The 15372-nt window shown below is 54.5% G+C and overlaps 1 pseudogene; it reads right to left on the bottom strand.

The window, feature by feature from the left end:
* Positions 1–13883, bottom strand: part of LOC128828370 (cAMP-dependent protein kinase catalytic subunit alpha-like) — a 99448-nt pseudogene extending 85565 nt beyond the window's left edge.
* Between the last annotated feature and the right edge of the window lie 1489 nt (positions 13884–15372).

Raw genomic sequence — 15372 nt, 5'->3', positions numbered from 1 at the left:
GAGCCACTGTCTCTTCTGTGCAGCTCCATGCTGCCTCCCTGCAGCAACTGCTGCCGCCGGGTCCTAGTGCCCCCCATCTCGACTGCTAGGGCAGACTGACTCTGAGCCTGCCCTTCCACCTCAGACCCTTCCCTTTTCCGGCAGGACCCTCCAGCAGCACAGGAGGCCCCCTCTCCCCCACAGTCACCGCTCCTGCCCCATGCTGGGCTAGGAGGCAGCCCCATCCCTCACCCCCAGTGAGACTACAGTCAGGGGCAACAGCAGGGGAGGAGGCGCACGCAGCACCCCTCGGCACCCACCACAGGGGAGGCGAGGGAGATTCCTGGACCTGAGAGGGGCCCTAGGAGCACATGCAGTGACGGTGGTGGGGGTGAGTGTGCTGCTGGGGGGCGGGAAAGGGGGCTCCTCCCCCAGAGCTTGCCAGGGCTGCCCAGAGGATTCAGGGGGCCTGGGATCTTCGGCGGCAGGGGGCCCCCGCCGCCAAATTGCCGCCGAAGACCCGGCACTTCGGCGGCGGGTCCCGGGGCGGAAGGACCCCCCGCCGTGGGTCTTCAGGGCACTTCGGTGGCGGGTCCCGGAGCGGAAGAAGCTCCGGGGGCCCGGGCCCCGCGAGAGTTTTCTGGGGCCCCCAGAGCGAGTGAAGGACCCTGCTCCAGGGACCCCGAAAAACTCTCATGGGGGCCCCTGCGGTGCCTGGGGCCTGGGCAAATTGCCCCACTTGCCCACCCCCGGGCAGCCCTGGAGCTTGCTGCTGCTGGCAGGGAAAAGGCTGGGGGCGGGGGGGGGAGTCCTCTCTCTGGCCCCTGTCCCGGAGCAGCCTGCCTACACCCCAAACTCATCCCCAGCCCTGCCCCACCCCAGAGCCCACACCCCCAGCCAGAGCTTTCACCCCCCCACCACACCCTCAACCCTCTACCCTAGCACTGAGCCCCTCCAACACCCCAAACACCTTATCCCCAGTCCCAGCCAGAGCCCTCATCCCCATGCACTCCAACCCTCTGCCCCAGCTCTGAGCCTCTCTAACATCCCAAAGCACTCAGCCCCAGACAGAGCCCCCATCCCTGATACTCCTACTCTTGCCCTGAGCCCCTCCCACACCCCAAATCCCTCATTCCCAGCCCCAGAGAGAACCCTCACCCCCTACACCCCTACTCTCACCCTGAGCCCCTCCCACACCCCAAACCCCTCATCTGCAGCCACACCCCACAGCCCTCACCCCTGCACCCCCTCCCTCCGCACTCCCTCCCATCCCCAAACTCCCTCCCAGAGCCTGCACCCCAATCCCCTGCCCCAGCCTAGGGTCTGCACCCCAGACCTCCCCCACCCAAACTCCCTCCCAGAGCATTGGGCAGGTGGGGGGTGGAGTTTGGGTGGGGTCGGGTTCTGGGCAGTACCAAAATTTCTACAAACCTGCCACCCCTGCCTGCAGATGGGGCAGTGCGCTAAGGTAACCAGATGTCCCGATTTTATAGGGACAGTCCCAATATTTGGGACTTTTTCTTATATAAGCTCCTATTACCCCCCACCCCCGTCCCGATTTTTCACACTGTCTGGTCACTCTACGGTGCGCAGAGCCACCTGGCTGCACCTCCACGTAGGAGCCAGAGGGAGGATATGCCGCTGCTTCTGGGAGCTGCTTGAGGTAAGTGCCGCCCAGAGCCTGCACCCCTGACCCGCTCCCGCGCCCCAACCCCCTGCCCCGGCCCTGATCACCCTCCCGCCTTCCGAACCCCTCAGTCCCACCCTCTTGCACCCCAGAGCCCTCACCCTACAACCGCTCCCCAACTCCCTGCCCCAGCCTGGAGCCCCCTCCCGCACCCATAACTCCTAATTTCTGGCCCTACCCCAGAGCCTGCACCCCCAGCCAGAGCTCTCACTCCCTCCCGCACCCCAACTCCCAATTTTGTGAGCATTCATGGCCCATCATACAATTTGTGGCCCTCGGGCCAAAAAGTTTGCCCACCCCTGCCATAGATAGTCTTTTGGTTTGTTAAATGACCACTACAGCTGAAATCACTGATAATCAGGTCTAAGTGTTTAGACCTGCTGTGGGACAGTGTTTCTGTGGAAGAGACAGCCCAGTCTGCACTAGCACCAAGATTCCCCCACTGAGAGCTCAGCTGAAATCACTGAGAGCTGGTGGAACCTCAAGAAACCAACTCGCAGCAGTCACAGTGGCAGGTGGCAGCAGAAGGTGACAGCACAGGGCCATTGGCAACAGAGTGGTGGAGTGAACGGTGGCACAACGAACAACAGTGGCCAGAGCGAACAGTGAGCAGCTGGAGGAACGAGCAAGATGCCTTCTTGCCCCCCACCTGGGAGGTGAACTGATGTGAAAGCACTTCTGAGTCTCCATTGACCAAGGACAACACTAGTGAGTGTTAATGAGGCTGTTAAGAATGCTGGAGACACAACTCAGTTCATGCGAACAAACATGGCTGTGGCATCATACTTTCTATTTAAGCAAGAGATACAACACACTACAAACTGGAGGCTAATGTTAAGAGCATTGTCACTTGTTCATCCTGAAGTTGAACACTAGTTCTGAACAAGACCAGCAAATGCTCACTATCTTTCTGCAAGAAACTCAATTGACTGGCTAGAAGCATGTGGTGTAGGGTTACCATATCTCATAAATAAAAAAAGAGGACCCTCCACGGGCCCTGGCCCCGCCCATTTCCCCACCCCTAGCCCTGCCCCAACCCCGCCCCTTCCCCACCCTAACTCCGCCCCATCCTCCCTCCCACTCCCAGCCAGGGGGAAAGGGCTGCCCCAGTGCTACCAGCTTCACGGTTTCCCGGGCAGCCCCCAGACCCTGCGCCCCCAGCCGGCGCTTCCCCAGCGCAGCTGGAGCCCGGGAGGGGAAGTGCCCAGCCGGGGGCGCAGGGTCTGGAGGCTGCCCAGCAAACCGTGAAGCCGGTAGCGCTCGGGCTTTGGGCAGCCCCTATGCCTCCGGACCCTGCGCCCCCAGCCGGGCACTTCCCCTCCGGGGCTCCGGCGGCTCTGCGTAACTTACACTGTATAAGTTACACAGAGCTGAAGAGGAGCAGAGCCCCCGCAGCTGGAAGCTCTGCTCCTCTTAGGTTCTGTTTAAGAGCCGGTCTGCCCCAGCGCTACCGGCTTCGGGCAGCCCCCGTGCCTCCGGACCCTGCACCGCCGGAGCCCGGGAGGGGAAGTGCCTGGCTGGGGGCGCAGGGTCCGGAGGCAAGGGGCTGCCCGAAGCCGGTAGCTCTCGGGCAGCCCGGCTCTTAAACAGAGCCTCCAGCGGCTGGGGCTCTGTGTAACTGACACTGTGTCAGTTACACAGAGCCCTAGCGGCTGGAGGCTTTGCTCCTCTTTGGCTCTGTGTAACTGACACTGGGTCAGTTACACAGAGCCCTAGCGGCTGGAGGCTTTGCTCCTCTTTGGCTCTGTGTAACTGACACTGGGTCAGTTACACAGAGCCCCAGCTGCTGGAGGCTTTGCTCCTCTTTGGCTCTGTGTAACTGACACTGGGTCAGTTACACAGAGCCCCGGGGGCTGGAGGCTTTTCTCCTCTTTGGTTCTGTTTTCTCCTCTTTGGCTCCAGCCCCCGCGGCTCTGCTCCTCCCCGACTCTTCGGCTCTGTTTAAGAGCCGGGCTGCCCGAGCGCTACCGGCTTCGGACAGCCCCCCTGCCTCCAGACCCTGCGCCCCCAGCCGGGCACTTCCCCTCCCGGGCTCCGGCGGCGCAGGGTCTGGAGGCACGGGGCTGCCCGAAGCCGGTAGCGTTCGGGCAGCCCGGCTCTTAAACAGAGCCGAAGAGTCGGGGAGGAGCAGAGCCGCCATTTTCCCGGACATGTTCGGCTTTTTGGCAATTCCCCCCGGACGGGGGTTTGACTGCCGAAAAGCTGGACATGTCCGGGAAAAAGAGGACGTATGGTAACCCTAATGTGGTGCAACAGTAAAAGATTCAACAGTTGAAAAAGTGAAGAACTCTCTCACTACATTCCAAAAATTTGCATACATGGCTGATGAATGCACCGATGCAAATGGGCATCAAGTATTAAGTCATTGTGTATGTTAGCTTCATGTCAGTGGTAAGCCAGTAGATGCATTTCTAGATGTTCAAGTTATAGAAGACACATTGGCTGCATCTGTGTCAACCACATCTTAGAAGAGTTAAATGCTTGTCAATTGGACCCCAAACAGATGGCTGCTTATGCATTTGATGGAGCTGCAAACTTCCCTGGAAGACATGGTGGAGAACAAGCTTTGCTCAGAGAAAAGTGTAACCCTAATCTCTCCTATACACACTGCAGAGGCCATCTACTCCAACTAGCGCTAGTACGAGCTGCAGACTTTTCAAAAGACATTTAAAAAGCTATAAATTTAATGTCTTCATAATATTCTTTTTTCAGCAAGAGTCCGAAAAGACTGACTATCTTGGAAAATATAGAAGATACACTGGGACTGAAGTACAAATTAGTCCAACCTGGGAAAACCCTCTGGCTTTCTCAGGACCGATCCGTGGCTGTTGTCTTCAAATTACTTCAGCCATTATTACTGGCTTTGGAAAGTATCTACCAAGATGGGATGGATCTAAGTAGTGAGGCTGGTGGATTACTTTTGCTACTACGCTCAGAGAAGACCATTGCCATTCTCTCTCTTGTAAGTCTTCTATTGAAACCACTTGGGTCATTAAACAATGCCATCCAGGCATCTGCTACAACAGTGGTAGATCTTTGTCCAGCAATAGAAGCTACATTTGGATCAGAGAGCTATCCATTGAAAAAGTACTGGAAGAAACAAAGATTTCAGTCCAGAAGTTGACTAATGAAGGCATTTATATTGAATCCTTAACTGAAGAGGACAAGAAGTGTTTAAGACAACTGAAAAAGTACACAGACTTGATTCTTAAAAATCTACGACAGCGACTTCTAGATTCTACTCAACCTCTACATAGCTTTTACAGATCCCTGTTCTATAAAACACCGACAGTTGTGCAGAGTGAGGCACTACCAGCAATGGGGCTGCCATGTGCTCAGGACAGAATAGAGAATTTGAACACAGAGTGGAATATCATATGACGAATGAATGAAGATTTGACTTCAACTTCTTTTTTATCATCACTAGTGGCTCGAACTGATCTCTGTGTTTTGTTTCCTGGGATGAAAGAAGTAGGAATTCATCTCTTGCTACTCCCAGTCACAACAGCTACAGTTGAGCATTCTTTTTCATCATTGAATAGAATTTTGTATTCTGAAAGAAGTCGCCTTCTGCCTGATCATGTGAATGAACTAATGAGCATATCAATTGAAGGAATGGAAGTACCGGACACCCGAGAAGCCACCGAAGATGAACGCTCTGCATTCAAGAAGTTCATTAACAGAGTTGTGCAAAATTATAACAAAAAAACCAAGAAAGATGTAGATGTAGTGCTTCATAGAAGGCTTGAGTAGCAAACTTTAATTTGTGTGATGATTTTAAAACATGAGTTAAATCTAATAAAATGGTCATGAAACATTTTTCAGTTTTTACTATGGTACCATATAGCCCACCTTCACCCTCACAGTCTCACCCCTCATCGGCCCTGACTCCCCTCCCGGTAAATTCAAACACACACCCCTAATTTCAATTTCTGGGGAAAACACTGGTCTTCACCCCTCCCTGAGCCCAACCCAGCTCCTCACCTGGAACAAAGCAGTAGCCTGGAAGATGGCGGCTGCTTCCCTCGGGCTCTGGGGCTACCTGCAGAGCCTTCTTCCTGAACATCCTCAGGAGCCTGGCTATCCTGGAACCGAGCAGGGAGTAGGCATGAGTCTGGGGTCAAGCCCCTCCCCATCCCTGCCCCAGCCAGAGCAGCTCCTCCTCCCGCACAGGGGTGCAGGGAGTGCAAGCTGCACACTGACAGGAGCTCAGTGCATGATCTGCTCCCAATGTTCCCCCTGGGGCTGCAATACCCGGGGAGTCTCCTCCTTTTAGAGCAGTGAGGTCAGTCACAAAGACCATTGGTCACTTTGGAGAGGCTGTGACATTATTGATTTGAACTGGGACCATATAGAACATGCTTGCAACCAAAGTCCTGTAGTGGCACCAAATCTTGTATAAAGGGGGTCAAATGAGGTGTCTAAGACAAGGTTATGGTTTACTGGTTATGATTATGCTGTCTATATGTGTGTATCAATTTTGTAGTTAAAGTTATGAATATTGGCTCTATACTGTCTGTATTTCAAACTTATGCTATGCTGCTGGGTGACATCCCAGACAAGCTGGTGTTAGCTCTGCCTAGCCTGCTTGATGGCCCATTAAGGACCATCAGTTATACAATGAACCCATTGAGAGAAGGCAAATATGCCTTGAGACTCAGCGAAGTATGTAGGAACTGGGGCATGTGACTCCAGACTCCATTTTGCTGTAATTTTCTACAGTAAGAGCAAAGATGTTCTTACACCTGGGAAAGACTATAAAAGGCTGCTGCAGCTCCTCCATCTGGTCTTCAGTCCTGCTCCTTACCACTGGAGGGACTTTGCTACAAACAGAAGCTCTACACAAAGGACTGAGGACCCATCCCAGCTGGGGATGAATTCCAGAGACTTGATTTGAACCTGCAGTTTATTCTATCTCTGCTGCAAGCCTGAACCAAGAACTTTGCCATTACTGTATGTAATTGATTCCATTTAACCAATTCTAACTCTCATCTATATCTTTTTCCTTTTATGAATAAACCTTTAGATTTTAGATTCTAAAGGATTGGCAACAGCATGATTTGTGGGTAAGATCTGATTTGTATATTGATCTGGGTCTGGTGCTTGGTCCTATGGGATCAGGAGAACCTTTTTTCTTTTATTGGGGTATTGGTTTTCATAACCATTTGTCCCCATAATGAGTGGCACTGGTGGCGATACTGGGAAACTGGAGTGGCTAAGGGAGTTGCTTGTAAGACTTGTGGTTAGCCAGTGGGGTGAGACCAAAGTACTCTTTGTCTGGCTGGTTTGGTTTGCCTTAGAGGTGGAAAAACCTCAGCCTTGGGCTGTAACTGCCCTGTTTTAAGCAATTAATCCTGAATTGGCACTCTCAGTTGGGTCCTGCCAGAACCGCATCGTCACAGAGGCAGCCCCCTCCTCACCTCCCAGGCCACACTCCCGCCCAGGCAAGAGAAGGAACAGAACCCAGGAGTCCGGACGTCTCCTGGCAAACCATTCCCCAGGTCAAAATCACAAAGTCCCGAGCACAGAAAGCCCAGGGCCCCCTTGTTTCCTCCTGATGGGTCCAGTCTCTTTCGGGGGTTAAGCCCCTCTGCCTCCTGGAACCGCACCTCTCTGAGCCTTAGCACACCTGTCTCTCGCCGTGGGCCCCCTCAGGGAGTCCACTTGCTCTGGACCCCCAGGGCCTCCACTCCCAGAGGAAATAGTGCAACCCTGTTCTCTAGACCAGTGGCAGCAGATTTGTATAATTTTTGGTGGTGCCCAGAATAGGTCTAGTCCCCTCCACCCCCCGGCCGCCTACCCGACCTGTAAGCCGATATATATTTTATTAAATAATGTAAAAATGGACTGGAAACTGTAAGCGTTTAACTGTTTCCCTTTATTGCACAATATCACTATCATAAGAAAAAATTATTTAACTAATAATATCAACGTTATTTATAGACTTTTGAATATGGAAACAACCAAGCACTTTTTGATCAATAACCCTCAAAAGCAAATACTTTCTAAAATTAAAACAAATATAGCTCCTTCTTTTGCAATGTTCTTCAGGAGGCAGCAAACACTTTTTGTTGTTGTTGGTTCTTGAAATGAAGTCATCCAGGAGACTTGCAATGTCTTATGAGTAGAGTTCTTATGAACGTGCAGAAATGCCAAGTGATTTAGACGTTCTTGGCCCATTGTTGTTCGCAAATAATTTTTCAGTCGGCGCAAGCAACTGAATGATCGCTCAGTGGTGCAGGTTATAGTCTGAATTGTGTAAAATAATTTCAGGAGAATTGTAACTTCTGACATAAAGAACAGGAGTACTTGTGGCATTGGTCTGGGTCTGTCACACCACGTAATGCTATTCCTTGTTGAGCTAGGTACTGAACACTGGTGAAAATGTTGTGCAGTGCAATCCTAGCTAATTGTGATTCTTTTCCGTAACTGGCCGACATTAGTGCAGAAACATTGACCTGTGATTGCAGAGCAGCAATCATTACTTCATTACCACTTCTTTGTGACAGGAAGATTTTTTTTGTGTGACATAAAACCACGCCGTGCATGTCTCCAATCTTGAAATCCAGACGAAATAAATGTTTCAGCCTTCGTAGAAAATATTAAGAACTTATCCCACCACCTAGATTCTTAAGAAATGCATAGGGGAAACTAAGGCACCCACACAGTATTCAGAGAAAACATTAAGAACATTTCTACTTGGTAACACCTGTATACAACCAATTCTATACTTTAAAGGGTGTAAAATAATCAAGTATTGTGCTAAACACGATCATACCCAAAACTGACCGCCAAATTTAAGTTGCGTGTTTTTCCCCTCAGGTGAGGGCTCTGGGGTGGGGCTGGGGATGAGGGGTTCACAAATTTAAGTTGCGTGTTTTTCCCCTCAGGAGGGGGCTCAGGGCTGGGACTCAGGGTTGGGGTGCTGGTGTTGCAGGCTCTGGGGTGGGGCAGGGTTGGGGATGAGGAGCTCGGGGTGCAGATAAGCTGCCCCAGGGCTAGGGTCTGTGAAAGTGAAATGAATTATATTAAAGAAATAGAATGAATTAAAGAATGCTGTATGTACCTTTAAGTAGAAATGAGAAATGCTGCAAGCCAGGGGGGCAGAAAAAGCAGACATTAACTGCTTAACTTGCCACTTAAGGGCAATTGGTGAAGCATTAGTCTTAGATCGATAAGAGTTAACAAGGAAGCAGGATATGCATATTGTGCTCCATGCATATTTTACAATTTTGCTCTCTGTCCCTTTGTTTAGTTCGCACCCTTTTATCTGTATAAATAAGACTGTTTGAATCTTGCATGGAGGTTCACATTATCTGAATGTATTAGCAGAGCGCTGTGCTAATAAAACAGAGTGGTCTGACAAACTATGAGTCCTGAGTCTAACTTTGACAGGTCAGATAGGACTCTCCCACTCTGCTCCGCACCGGCAGCAGCGAGCTCCAGGTGAGGGACCCCTCCTCTTCCCTCCCGCCTTGCCCCGCAGCACACTCACTCTGCACCACTGTCACTGCACATGCTCCTAGGGCCCCTCTCAGGTACAGGAAGCCCCCTTGCTTCCCCAATGCTGGGGGGGGGGGCTGCCATTATATGTGGCCTCCCCTGCTGCTGCCCCTCACCGTAGCCTCACTGGGGATGGGGCTTCCCCTTGCTCAGCATGGGGCAGGAGTGGTGGGTGGGGGAGAGGGCAGGGTGTCACAAAATTCAAACAAGCCCCAGCTGCTTAGGTCCAGGAAGCCCCCAACCCTGTCTCCCCTGCAGTGGGTGGGTGCTCGGGGGAGGGGACTGCCATCACATTTGGCTTCCTTCCTCCCCTGCTTTCCCTCACTGTAGCCTCACTGGGGGGTGGGGGGTGGGGCTGCCCCTTGCCCAGCGTGCGGCAGGCGTGGTGGCTGCGGGGAGGGACAGATTACAGGGTCAAACACTTACCGAAGCCCCAGCAGTTGCTCAGGTGAGTGAGGTCCACTGCAGATAATCAGGTCTCCTGTGGGAAGTCCCCTCGCGTCTCTTCCTGGTGAGTGCCAGGGGGAGGGAAGGGCTGCCAAGCACATATGTGCTCCTCCCGGTCCTGAGTGCAGCAGCCAGGTGCCTCAGCCTGCTGCTGGTGTCTCTTGTTGCCATAGGCAGCAGCAGCCGGCAGCGTGTGCAGGCAGGCAAGTGAGAGCCATGCGCAGCTTTCATTCCGGCAGAGACGCTCGGGCAGGGGACGCTCAGGCAGGGGGGGCCCACTCCAGGCAGGGCCAGGGGAGAGACCCAACTCCAAATAGTGGTGGAGCAGGGCCCTGGCCCTGAATATTCCTGGAGCATGGGCATCACGAGCCCACATAACTTGCCGCCTATGCTCTAGACCGGAGTGACTCTCAGCCAGCGTAAAACAGGAGGGTTTATTGAGCATTTGAACACAGCATAGGAAACTCTCAGGGCCCTCAGGCCTGGCCTCCCTCCGACACTACCCAATTCCCCTGCACTCCGCTGGGCGCACAGCCCACCCAGCCTTGTCCTAGTGCTCCACAGGAGGGGCGGTGCTGGGTGTATTCCTAACGGGGAGGGGACCCATTGGGCTGAGGTCTGTAACGCTGAGCATGGTTCCCTCTTCTGGTGACTAGCTACAGTTCAGCACCCCCTTTCTTCTCTTCCACAATTGCAGCTCCCGGAGTTGCGGCTGCGGTCTCAGCCATCCGGCAAGGTCACGCTGTGAAACCCCGTTCTGGGGGAGCTTTTCAAAGTCAGACCCCTCTCTCCTATGCCTGCAGACTCCAGCTGGTTGGTGCTTAACTCGGGCGGCTCCTGGTCGGCAGCGCAGCGGGGCTAAGGCAGGCTCCCTGCCTGCTCTGGCCCCACGCTGCTCCCAGAAGCAGCCACTGGGGAGTGGGGCAAAGGGGTCTGCGCACGGCCTCTACCTGCAGGCACCGCCCCCGCAGCTCCCATTGGCTACAGTTCCCGAGCATCTCCAGATTTACCGCAGTGTGAGAGCAGAATCTGGACCCACCAGGAGAGGGCCTAGGCTGTGGAGGGCCCTCGCATGTGAACTTAAGACACCAAGAAAGCTGTGGAGCTCGAAGGCACAACTATCTTTGCTCTCCCCCCTACACAAAGGGTGTAGTTCACAGGCCCCAAGATCCAGGTTCAGAGAAGAGGGTCCAAGCCCCATCGCCGGGGGCTGAATTTTAGCTTTCACAGAAACTCCATCAGGAGGAAACGATCCCACGTGATGATTTCAAAGTCTCCGCAAAGCCAATTGTGCATGAAGGCCAGCGCATGGGAGCCGGAAACTGAAACAGACTAGGAACGAAACCAAAACTGTCCAGGTTGGGGGAGAGCGGGGGAAGTATCACTGTTCAAAATATGGAGTCAAAAGCAGAACAGAAGAGAGTGAAAAAGGAGAATCATCCAAACTGATTTTTCTTAGCTCCAAACGTGATCCCAGACGTCACGCCAGGAACGTTTGTTCTCAGGATACAAGAGACGCCGACAGTGCCCTTCGACCCCTTCAGCACAGCTTTGGTTTTAAATAGGAAACAAATCGAGGGGATTGTGGGAGTCGGGGGGAGACACAGCCTAGGGCCGGGCTGGCAAGCAAAGGACAGCTACCTTGAAAGAATACTCTAGCTTGACGAGGAATTCAAAGTTGACAACCTGGAGGATCCATTTCTCGTTGAGGGTGTGCTCAATTTCTTTCAGCTTCACTACCTGGGAGAGAAAAGGAAATAGCAACATCAGATCTTCCTCTGCTGGCGCAGCACCCGCTGCGCCTCCCACACACTCCCCTCTCCTGCATCCCCACACAGGGTTCAGCTCCAAATCCCTCCCCCGCACTGGGGATTCCATGGCCTCACGCCAGATCTCCGCGGCAGCCCCCAGCATCTCACCTTCTGTTTATCCAGGATCTTCATGGCATAGTGATTCCCGGTCTCTTTGTCTTTCACCAGCATCACCCTCCCAAATGAGCCTGTGCCCAAGATCTTGATTCGATCAAACTGATCCAACCTGGCCGTGTTCTGGAAGGGGGGAAAAACAAACCTGATGTGGGGCCAGACTGTCCTGGGGGCATCAGGAAGGAACCTGCCCAGGACAGTGGGATTTGCACTGCAAGACTGGACGGGTCTTTAATGACCATGAGTGGGTCAGAGCTTCGGTTTTTATACCTCACCAGAAAGGCAGCCCCTCCAGGGTTAGTATTGACTGTGACAGGAGAGTGCTCCCTACTGAGCCCCCCCAGCCCCGCCCCCCAGGAGCAAAAATAACCCCAGACCCTCAGTGGAGGCTGTGTGGCAAGGTGGCTCAGAGTTGGGGAAAGAGATCCAGGGGTGACTGCAGAGTAATCAGCCTGGGGCTGCAGAGGCCTTGGTTGGGGGGGTGGAGTGATCTGGTTTGGGAGCACAGTACCTGGGAGGGGTTCTCCCATCTCTTGAGGAAGTCTTCTTTGGCTTTGGCTAGGAACTCCTGCATTGTAAGGGAAACAGAAAGGGAGCAGCGTGAGGAGCCAGGAGGGGTGGGACACCCAGCCTGGTGGACAGGGCTCCCCTTTCAGCCCTCCTACCCTCCGCTCAGCGAAGAGGCATGAAGGCAACTCTGGTTATGCAAAACCTCAGCCGCTGGAAGCTGCTCCCCAAGGAGAAACCCACTGCCCGTGAGTTACCTGGCTGGAAGTGGGGTGATCTTTGGAAAGCTTATTAGCAGGCGTGTTGGTTCTTTGCTGGGTTTTAAGAGGGTTTCCCTGCAATGCTTTTACCTTAAGAATCCATGTGCTTGCTAACAGCTGTGTGGTACCTTATACCCATGGGAGACTGGGCTGTTTGGAGCCTCTGAGGAAGGAGAGCAAAGCAGGCCGGCTGAGGCCAGTGGCATAGCCAAGTGGAGGGAATGGGGGAGCGATAAAAAAAAAAAGGCGCCGCCCGCTGCGGCACTTTTACTCACCCGGTGGCGCTCCAGGTCTTCGGCGGCACTGAAGGATCCGCCGGCGAAATGCTGCCAAAGACCCGGTGCCCATCGGCCTCGCTGCTGCCAGAGTCCCAGGAGCTGCTGCTGTCCCACGGGGAGCAAGCCAAGCTGCTGGTGCTGGGACAGAGATCCTCCACCTCCTGGCCTGGGGAGGCTGGAAGGTCTGCAGTGCTTGCGCAGGGTGCTGACTCCTGCTGAGAATCACGGCTGGGCTCCTGGGGTCCGTGCATCCCACACAAGAGGCCCCAGAGTCATCCTGCCCGGCTCCCCTCCTGGGCTGGGTCCCGCCTGCCCAGACGCATCTTGGGACAGCTCCTATTGGGCCTGGCACCTGCTGGGGGAGCGGGTTTCCCCTGCCATAAGGTTGGGCACTTCCACTTCCTGACCTGGCTGGGAGCTGCTTCCCCGCCAGCGGGGACGGAGGGGCCACTCTGCTCCTGGGAAAGATGGCGGCTGCTTCCCTCAGGCTCTGGGGCCACCTGCAGAGCCTTCTTCCTGAACATCCTCAGGAGCCTGGCCATCCTGGAACCGAGCAGGGAGCAGGCGTGAGTCTGGGGTCAAGCCCCTCCCCATCCCTGCCCCAGCCAGAGCAGCTCCTCCTCCCGCACAGGGGTGTAGGGAGTGCAAGCTGCACACTGACAGGAGCTCAGTGCATGATCTGCTCCCAATGTTCCCCCTGGGGCTGCAATACCCGGGGAGTCTCCTCCTTTTAGAGCAGTGTGGTCAGTCACAAAGAGCATTGGTCACTTTGGAGAGGCAGCCTCCTCCTCCCCTCCCAGGCCACACTCCCGCCCAGGCGAGAGAAGGAACAGAACCCAGGAGTCCGGACGTCTCCTGGCAAACCATTCCCCAGGTCAAAGTCACAAAGTCCCGACCACAGAAAGCCCAGGGCACCCTCGTTTCCTCCTGATGGGTCCAGTCTCTTTCGGGGGTTAAGCCCCTCTGCCTCCTGGAACCGCATCTCTCTGAGCCTTAGCACACCTGTCTCTCGCCATGGGCCCCCTCAGGGAGTCCACTTGCCCCGGGGCCTCCACTTCCAGAGGGAATAGTGCAACCCTGTTCTCTAGACCGGAGCGACTCTCACCCAGCGTAAAACAGAAGGGTTTATTGAGCATTTGAACACAGCATAGGAAACTCTCAGGGCCCTCAGGCCTGGCCTCCCTCCGACACCACCCAATCCCTCTGCACTCCCCTGGGCGCACAGCCCACCCAGCCTTGTCCTAGTGCTCCACGGGAGGGCAGTACTGGGTGTATTACGAACGGGGAGGAGACCCATCGGGCTGGGGTCTGTAACGCTGTGTGTGGTGCCCACTTCTGGTGACTAGCTCCAGTTCAGCGCCCCCTTTCTTCTCTTCCACCATTGCAGCTCCCGGAGTTGCGGCTGCCCTGGATCTCAGCCGTCCAGCCAGGTCACACTGTGAAACCCTGTTCTGAGGGAGCGTTTCAAAGTCAGACCCCTCTCTCCTATGCCTGCAGGCTCCAGCTGGGTGGCACTTAACTCGGGCAGCTCCTGGCCGGCAGCACAGCGGAGTTAAGGCAGGCTCCCTGCTTGCTCTGGCCCCATGCTGCTCCCGGAAGCAGACACTGGGGAGTGGGGCAAAGGGGTCTGCGCACTGCCTCTGCCTGCAGGCACCGCCCCTGCAGCTCCCATTGGCCGCAGTTCCCGAGCATCTCCAGATTTACCCCAGTGTGAGAGCAGAATCTGGACCCACCAGGAGGGGGCCTAGGCTGTGGGGGGCCCTCGCATATGAACTTAAGACACCAAGAAAGCTGTGGAGCTCAAAGGCACAGCTATCTTTGTTCTCCCCCCTACACAAAGGGTGTAATTCACAGGCCCCAAGATCTAGGTTCAGAGAAGAGGGTCCAAGCCACATTGCTGGGGCCTGAATTTTAGCTTTCACAGAAACTCCATCAGGAGGAAACGATCCCAAGTGATGATTTCAAAGTCTCCACAAAACCAATTGTGCATGAAGGCCAGCGCATGGGAACCGGAAACTGAAACTGACTAGCAGGGCCGGATCCAGGGTTTTGGCCGCCCCAAGCAGCCAAAAAAAAAAAAGCCGCAATCGTGATCTGCGGCGGCACTTCGGCGGGAGGTCCTTCGCTCCGAGCGGGAGTGAGGGACCGTCTGCCTAATTGCCGCCGTATAGCTGGACATGCCACCCCTCTCCGGAGTGGCCGCCCCAACCACCTGCTTGCCGCCGAATAGCCGGTGCCTGGAGCCGGCCCTGCTGATTAGGAACGAAAGCAAAACTGACCAGGTTCGGGGGGAGGAGGGGAAGAATCATTGTTCAGAACATGGAGTCAAAAGCAGAACAGAAGAGAGTGAAAAAGGAGAATCATCCAAACTGATTTTTCTTAGCTCCAAACCTGATCCCAGACGTCACTCCAGGAACGTTTGTTCTCAGGATACAAGAGACGCCGACTGTGCCCTTCGACCCCTTCAGCACAGCTTTGGTTTTAAATAGGAAACAAATCGAGGGGATAGTGGGAGTTGGGGGGGAGAAACAGCCTAGGGCCGGGCTGGCAAGCAAAGGACAGCTACCTTGAAAGAATACTCTAGCTTGACGAGGAATTCAAAGTTGACAACCTGGAGGATGCATTTCTCGTTGAGGGTATGCTCAATTTGTTTGAACTTCACTACCTGGGAGAGAAAAGGAAATAGCAACATCAGATCTTCCTGTGCTGGCGCAGCACCCCCTGCGCCTCCCACACACTCCCCTCTCCTGCATCCCCACGCAGGGTTCAGCTCCAAATCCCTCCCC

The sequence above is a fragment of the Malaclemys terrapin genome, chromosome 23, assembly GCF_027887155.1.
Source record: "Malaclemys terrapin pileata isolate rMalTer1 chromosome 23, rMalTer1.hap1, whole genome shotgun sequence".
NCBI classification, from domain to species: domain Eukaryota; kingdom Metazoa; phylum Chordata; order Testudines; family Emydidae; genus Malaclemys; species Malaclemys terrapin.
This window is presented reverse-complemented; position numbering and strand designations above follow the sequence as displayed.